This window comes from Galeopterus variegatus, unplaced genomic scaffold (genome assembly GCF_000696425.1).
Source record: "Galeopterus variegatus unplaced genomic scaffold, G_variegatus-3.0.2 Scaffold9928, whole genome shotgun sequence".
NCBI lineage: Eukaryota > Metazoa > Chordata > Mammalia > Dermoptera > Cynocephalidae > Galeopterus > Galeopterus variegatus.
Genome location: NW_007736039.1, coordinates 32,289 through 40,792, shown reverse-complemented (window position 1 = coordinate 40,792; position 8,504 = coordinate 32,289). Strand labels below are relative to the sequence as shown.

Below are 8,504 nucleotides of genomic sequence, written 5' to 3'. Positions count from 1 at the left end.
TTCTGGAAAATTGATGAAGATTAGAAAATTAGAAGGAGATGTCTGAAATCTAACTACATTAACGTGTAAAACTTACTAAGTAATCAGACCTCAAACTTACCTTTTCAATATTACCAATGGCTAAGAGAAGATAGCAAAATAATGATCTGTACTTATCTTCTCAGTAATACTTACTAAATCTCACATGGTAGAAATAAATTAGCATAAGCGACACTGAGGGTTGCGATCCGTTGCCGGACATGAAAAAAGACAAAAAGGAAAAAAAAAGTAAAAAAAATAAAATCTCAAACTTGTCTAAGTCATAATAACTTACCTCATAGTAATAACATTTTCTTCCAGGTCCTCATTGTGAACCAGCTTTGTATTCCCAAACTGCCATGACAACTGTAGATCACGGCTTGCATCAAGCCTGCACTGGTTGAGAGTATCGTGTATCAACCTATACTCTCTAGTGCTGGAGCAACAAAGTGACAAGTAAGCTAAAGATAAAGAAAAGAGAGTGTGGTTATTTGTATTTAAAACAACATTACTGTTCATCAGTACAATGACAAATGTATATCTGGTATAAGACATAAAATAACCAAGTACCTGGAATTTTCATTAACCGAAAGCAACAATTTATATCTAAGGTTCTACAACAGGGGGAAGATGGTGCCCTCGGGGTGGTGCTGGGGTGGGAATTCTGAGTGGAGTCATTCAGAGCGTCAAAAAGGACAAGGAATGGAAGGGGCTTATCATATATCACGAGCAACAAAGTGACAAGTAAGCTAAAGATAAAGAAAAGAGAGTGTAGTCATTTGTATTTAAAACAACATTACTGTTCATCAGTACAATGACAACTGCATATCTGATATAAGACATAAAATAACCAAGTACCTGGAATTTTCATTAACCGAAGGCAACAATTTATATCTAAGGTTCTACAACAGGGGGAAGATGGTGCCCTCGGGGTGGCGCTGGGGCGGGAATTCTGAGTGGAGTCAGTCAGAGCATCAAAAAGGACAAAGAATGGAAGGTGCTTATCTTATATCATCTGAGCATGAGCATCCAGTTATCCTGCTGCAAAATGTCAGACATCCCAGCCAAGGGCATCACCGTTGTTGAAGGTATCAACAAACAGCCAGAACGCCATCTCCTGTTTCGAGGCCATTTATTTGCTGAGCCCCACAGAGAAGTCTGTTCAGGGCCTGATCACAGCCTTCTGTGGGACCCCGATCTTCACCTACAAAAGTGGCACATGTCGTCTTCACTGACACCTGCCCAGAAACACCATTTAGTAAGCTGGGCTGCTGTCATCTGGCAAAGGCAGTGAAGATGTTGAAGGAGATCCACCTGGCCTTAGTCCCCTATGAGGCCAAGGTGTTCTCCCCTGGATGCCCAAACAGCACCTATAACCTCTACTCTTTGGGCATGGGAGCGGGCACAGCAGCTTGAGGTGCTGGTCCAACAGACTGCCACACTTTGCACCAGGCTGCAGAAGTACTCTGTCATCCACTACTGCAAGGGCCTGAAGCCCATGGCCCAGGTGGCTCATGCTGTCCTGGCCAAGCTGAACGCCTTCAGTGCAGACACTCCCAGTCTGGGCAATGGCCCTGAGAAAATCCACTTGCAGCTGTTGATCACGGACTGGGCAGCTGACCCCATGTCACCACTGCTGCATGAACTGACATTCCAGCCCGTGGCCTATGATCTGCTGGACATTAGGAAGGACACGTACAGCTATGATCACCAGGCTGAGCATGGTGTGGGAGAAGGCAGTGCTGCTGGATGAGAACCATGATCTGTGAGTGAAGCTATGGCACCTGCACATTGTGGATATGACCAAGAGGGTCACAGACCATCCGAAGACATTCTGTGAGGGCAAGAGGCTGTCCACTGACAATGCCAACATAAAAGACCTGTCCCCCATCCTGAAAGAGATGCTGCAGCACCAGAAGGAGCTGAACAAGTATGCTACATACCCGAATTTAGTGCATGACTGCATGAAGTGTTTCAAGGGTTCAGTGGAGAAACTGTGCAGTATGGAGCAGGACCTTGGCCATGGGCTCCAACACGGAGGGCAAGAAGATCAAGGACACCATGAAGATGATCTTGCTGGTGCTGCTGGACTTAACAGCGCCAGCCTACGACAAGGTCCGGGTCCTGTTGCTCTATATCCTTCGTCCCACTGGTGTGAGCAAGAAGAACCTGGCCAAGCTGATCCAGAACACCAGTATGCAGGCTCACAGCAGCCTCATCCAGAACCCGGAGCAGCTGGGAGGCACCATTAACAACCCTGGGGATTCGGGGGCCTCCAGTCAGCTGGAGTGGAGGGAGTGCATGGAGTCCACTTATCAGCTGTCCCGTGGACTCGGGTCATCAAGGACATGATGGAGGATGCCATGGAAGACTGGCTGGAATGAAAGCTGTGGCCCTTTTGTAGCTGACATTGCCCCCACGCCCATCTCCCAGGCCACTGTCAGTGTCTGCTTTGGCCACTGGCACAAGAACAAGGCAGGTGTAGATGCTTGGGCCGGGCCCTGGCTCATCATGTACATCGTTTGCAGCATGGCCATGTCAGAGTTGGGGCGTCCTACGAGGGGATCAAGGACACTGAGGGCAAGTGGGAGGTGATTATTGGCTCCTTGCACATCTTTCCTCCGACCCACTTCCTGGATCGCCTCAAGACGCTGGACCAGAAGCTCAAGGACATTGCCCTGCCCGGCCCCAAACTCCCTCCCTTTCTAGAGAAATAAACTTTTATTCTGCCAAAAATAATAACAATAAAAGGTTCTACAACTGTAATATGGACCTCCTACACTTGATAAAAACGAAAAGATGGATCTTGTTTTTCTCCACATACCTATTGGAGTTCTTAAAAGTTGACATGTACAGACATAATATAGTTCTAGAACTCAGGCAACTCATTTTCATCTTAAGATGTACACTGACTCTATGTGCATCTTTACACAAACCTGGTACCTACTGTTAGTGCATGAGTATTGATTGCATTTCCCAAGCAAAGATAAGACAACCTACATACTAGAAAACTATCTGGTTATTTCAATTTGCACAAGTACCAGAACATCTTTGTAAGCTGCTGATGGATACAGTGGCACGAATATTCATGTACTGATTTTTGTGTGGACATACGCTTTCATTTCCCAAGGATGAATGCCCAAGAGTACCACTGCTGGGTCATATGCAGTTGCATGTTCCGTTTTTAACAGTTCAGTCAGAAGCTGCCAAACTGTTTTCCACAGTAGCTGTGCTATCTCACATTCCCACTGTCAATACGAGTGATTTGGTTACTCCACATCCTCATGAGCACTTGTCATTGTTATTCTTTTCCTTTTACAATTGTTCTAAAAAGTATGTGCTTATATCTCATTGTGGTTTTCATATGCATTTCCCCAACGGCTATAATGCTGAACATCTTTTTATGTGTTTATCTGCCATCCATATATTCTTCCTTGTGAAAATTCTGTGCATGATTTTCCCGTTTTCTAACTTGATTGTCTCTTCTTTTCTACTATTAAAAGTGCTTTATATGTTCTAGATGAGTCCTTGGTCAGATATATGACTTGCAAATGTCTTCTCCCAATCTGAGCTTATCTTTTCATCTTCCTAACAGGGTCTTTCACAGAGCAACAATTCCTAATTTTGATGAAGCCCAAATTATTGAATTTTCTCTTTCTTGGATTGAGCTTGCAGTGTCATGTCTAAGAACTCTTCATGTGGCTTCAGATCCTGAAGATGTTTTAACATGTTTTCTTGTGAAGGTTTTATAGCTTCACACTTTACGTTTATTTATTTTTTGGTGGCTGGCCAATGTGGGTGGCCGAACCCATGACCAAGCACCCAATCTAACTGAGTGAGCTGACTGGCCAGCCCTACATTTTACATTAAAATCCAGGATTCACTCTGAGTTACTTTTAGTGTGAGGTTAGGATAAAGTTCATTTTCTTTTTGGCTATGAATGTCTATGTTACCCTAGCAACATCTGATGAAGACTACTTTTCCTCCACTGAATGTACCTTTGTTTAAAATCAATCGAAAGCCTATCAATTGAGCATATTGGCGGGGATCGATTTCTGGAAATCTCTATTCTGTTCCAGTATCTATTTGTCAATAACAGACTGTCTTAATTATTGCAGGTATATATTAAGGCTTAATACTGGGTAGACTAATTCCACACACTTTTTTAAATTTCAGAATTGTTTTAAGCTATACTAGTCTCTTTGCCTTCCCATGTAAATGGCAGAATAAGCTTATCTATTTATAAAACATCTTGCTGGAATTTGGATAGAAACTGCAATAAACCTACTAATAAATTTGTGATGAACTGACATCTTTATTATGTTGAGTCTTCTAATCCATGAACACAGTACTTCATTTAGATTTTCTTTGATTGTTTTCCATCAGTGTTTTGTAGTTTAACACATAAAATCCTGTATGTGTTGTTAAATTTATACCCTCATATTTCATTTTTGAGCTATTGTTTTTTCATTTTGATTTCCACGTGTTCCTTGCTAGTATACAGAAATAAAATTGATTTTTTGTATTTTAATCTTGTATTCCAATGACCTTGCTGAACTTACTAGTTATGGGTTTTTCGTTTCTTTTTTTGTAGACTCCTTCGGATCTTCTATGCAGACCATCCTGCTTACTTCAAATAGGGACAATTTTATTTGTTCTTTTCCAAACTGTATGCCTTTTAATTACTTTACTTTTTGTGTAGAATTTCCAATATTACGTTGGATAAGCATGGAGAAAGAGACCTGTACTAGCGGTTTGTAGTGTGCAATTCATTTTACATATGGCTGAACTTGATTTGCTTAGAATTTGTTTAGAATATCTGCATTAATGATCATGATAAACATTGGTCTATGGTTTCCCTTTTTTAAAGAAAATTATGTATGCCTGGTTTTGGAACCAGAGTAATACTTACTTCACCAAATTAGTCTCTCCACTTCTATTTTCTGGAAGAGATTGTGTAGAATTTGTATTATTTAAATGTTTAGTAGAATTCTCCCTTGAAACCATGTGGGCTTGGAGATTTATTTTCCACCAATGAATTACATTTCTTTAATAGTTAGAAGGCTATTTAAATGATCTATTGAGTATTGGGAGAGTTTTGGTAGTTAGAACTTTTTTTTTAAAGATGACTAGCAAGGGGATCTTAACCCTTGACTTCGTGTTGCCAGCACCACACTCTCCCAAGTGAGCCACGGGCCGGCCCTGGTAGTTTGCACTTTTTGACAATCATCGATTCCATCTAAGTTGTTTTAAGTTTATATGTAGATTTACTCACAACACTCCCTTATTATCCTTTCAAAGTCCATGGGCTGGTAGTGATAATCCACTTCATTCTTAATAGTGGTTATTTGTGACTTCCATCCTTTTTTCTATGTCAGCCTTGCTAGAGGTTTGTTAATTTTATCAATCTTTTCAAGCAGTTTTTTTTCTTTTTGCTCCATTGATTTTCTTTCATTTATAATTATCTCAATTAAACTTTTCTAAACAGTACAGGTAAGTCAAAATGAAACTTTAATGATGTTCAAGTCGGGCCGGCCCAGTGGAGCACTGGAGAGTGCGCTGCTTGGGAGTGCGGTGGCGCTCCCACCGAGGGTTTGGATCCCATGTGGAGACCGGTTCCCACTCACTGGCTGAGCCCGGTGCGGGCGCAACACCGAGGGTTGTGATTCCGTTTCTGGTCAGTAAAAAAAGACAAAAAGGAAAAAAAAAAAAGATGTTCAAGTAACCCACAAGAAGGCAGGAAAAATGAAATAGAAAATTGAATAGAGTGAAAAACAGAAAATAAAGAAATTGCTGGCTTAAGCCCTAACATATTTTTACTTATATTAAATGTAAATGACCTATACAGCTACGTAGGAAAATAAAGTTCCAGTGTTGTACAGCAGTGCTAAGCATCTATAATTAGCAATAAACTATCATATGTTCTCAAATGGCTGGAGGAGAGGAGCTCTAATGATGAATTCTTGTGATGATGAATATGCTATTTACCCTAATTTATTATTACACATTGTATACATGTATTAACGTGTAACTGTACCCTATAAATATGTATAATCAATACGTTCCAATTAAAAGATACATTAAAAAAGTAAATGACCGAAGTATACCAATTAAAAGATAGAGGCTGACAAAAAGGATTACAAAGATGAACCAACTACATACTGTTGACAAACAGACTTCAAATACAGTGATATAGGCTGGTGGAATGTCAACATATGGAAAATGATAGGCCATGCAAACAATCAAATAAAAACAGGAGTGACTATATTAATAATGGATAAAGTAGACTTCAGAAGAAAGAACATTTCTAGGAGCAAAGGGGGATGTTCCATAATGATGAAAATGTCAGTACACCAAGAACAAACAGCAATTCTCTATCTGTGTATACCAGACTACAGAGCTTCAACATACATGAAGCAGAACTGATAGAACTGAAAGGAGAAATGGACAAATTCAGAATTATTTTTGTAGAATTTGCACTCCTCTCAAAACACTTGATAGAACTACTAGACAGAAAATCAGCAAGGATACAGAAGAATTTAACACTGTCAACCATCAGGATCTAATTGACATTCAATGATTACTGTACCCAACAACAGCAGAATAGATCTCCCTTCAAGCACCCATGTAACACTCAAGACAGACAATATCTTGGGACATGACACACATCTCAGGATGTTACATGGAATTGGAAATAGACAGGATGTGGTCTCTGACAATACACAAAGTAGAAATTAATAACAGAAAAACAGGAAAATCTCCAAACACTTGGAATGTAAACACCACATTTCTGAATATTCATGGGATTTCAAGGGAAATAAATACATGAACTGAATAAAAATGAACGTGCAATGCATCAAAATTTGAGGAATTCAGTTAATGCATTGTCAAAAAGGCAATTTATAACATTAATGCTTACATTAGCAAAGTGGAATTGTTTCAGGTCAGTAATCTAACCTTCCACTTTAAGAAACCAGAAAAAGAATAGCAAGATTTTAGGATCAGTTTGTTGATATCCACAAAATAACTTACTAGGATTCTGAGTGGGATTTCAATGAATCTATAAATCAACTAGAGAAAAACTGACATCTTGACAATATTGGGTCTTCCTGTTCATGAACATGGAACCTCTCTCCATTTGGATTTTCTTTGATTTCTTTTATCAGAGTTCCATAGATTTCCTCATATAGATATTACACGTATTTTGTTAGATTTAAACATCAGAATTTCATTTTTTGTTGCTAATGGAAATGGTATTGCACTTTTACTTTCAAATTCTACTTGTTCATTGCTGGTATATAGAAAAACAACTGACTTCTGTGCATTAACCTTGTTTCCTGCAACTGCCATAGTCACTTATGAGCTCCAGGAGATTTTTTTTGTCAATTCTTTTGGATTTCCCACATAGACAATCATGTCATCTGTGAACAAGGACAGTTTTATTTCTTCCTTCCCCATCTGTATACTTTTTGCTTCCTTGTCTTACAGCCTTAACTAGGACTTGCAGTATGATTTTGAAAAGGAGTGGTGAGAGGGAACATCATTGCCCTGATCTTAGTGCCATCTTTGAGTTTCTCACTGTTAAGTATGAAGTTAGCTGTGGGCTTTTCGTACATATTTTTTATGAAGTTGAGGAAATTCCTCTCTATTCCCAGTGTACTGAGAATTTTTTTCATGAATGGGTGCTGGATTTTGTCAAATGCTTTTTCTACATCCATTGACATGATAATATAATTTTTCTTCTTTAGTCTGTTGATATGATACATTACATTGATTGACTTTCAAATGTTGAGCCAGCCCTACACACCTGGGATAAATCACACTTGGTAGTTGCTTTGGGTTAAGTGTGCCCCCCAAAAGTTCATGTATTGGAAACATAAACCCCCCACTGTGATAGTGCTAAGAGGGTGGGAACTCTGATTATGGTATTTGAAAGTTGAGGCCTTGAAGAAGTGATTAGATTGAAAGGACTATTCCCTTGCAAAAGGACCAATCCATTCATGGAGTACCAAGCATGGTTCTGAAGGCTTTAAAAGGAGAGCAAGTGAGGAGATTAGCTCTCTCTTACACAGCCTGTTCTCACCATGTGATATTCTGCATTGAAGTGGAGAGTCCCCACCAACAAAAAGACCTCATCACATGCGTTCCCTGGACCTGTGACTTTCCAGCCTCCAAACTGTAATAAATACATTTCATTTCTTTATAAATTACCTTGTTTCAGGTATTCTGATATAAGCAACAGAAATGGACTGCTATAGTAGTAGTGTTTAAAATTCTTTTTATACATTGTTGGATTTGATTTGCTACTATTTTATTGAAGATGTCTGCATCTATGTTTATGAAAGATACTGATCCATAGTTTCTTTTCTCATAACGTCTTTGCCCTTTTTTGGTATTAGGGTAATCGTGGCTTAGAATGAGTTATGAAGTATTCCCTCTGCTTCTATCTTCTGAAACAGATTGTAGAGAACTAGTACACTTTCTTA

The 8,504-nt window shown here is 39.4% G+C and overlaps 1 pseudogene; it reads left to right on the top strand.

Moving 5' to 3' along the window:
- Window positions 1-917: 917 nt before the first annotated feature.
- Window positions 918-2,703, top strand: LOC103609672 (annotated as a pseudogene).
- The last annotated feature ends 5,801 nt before the right edge of the window (window positions 2,704-8,504 follow it).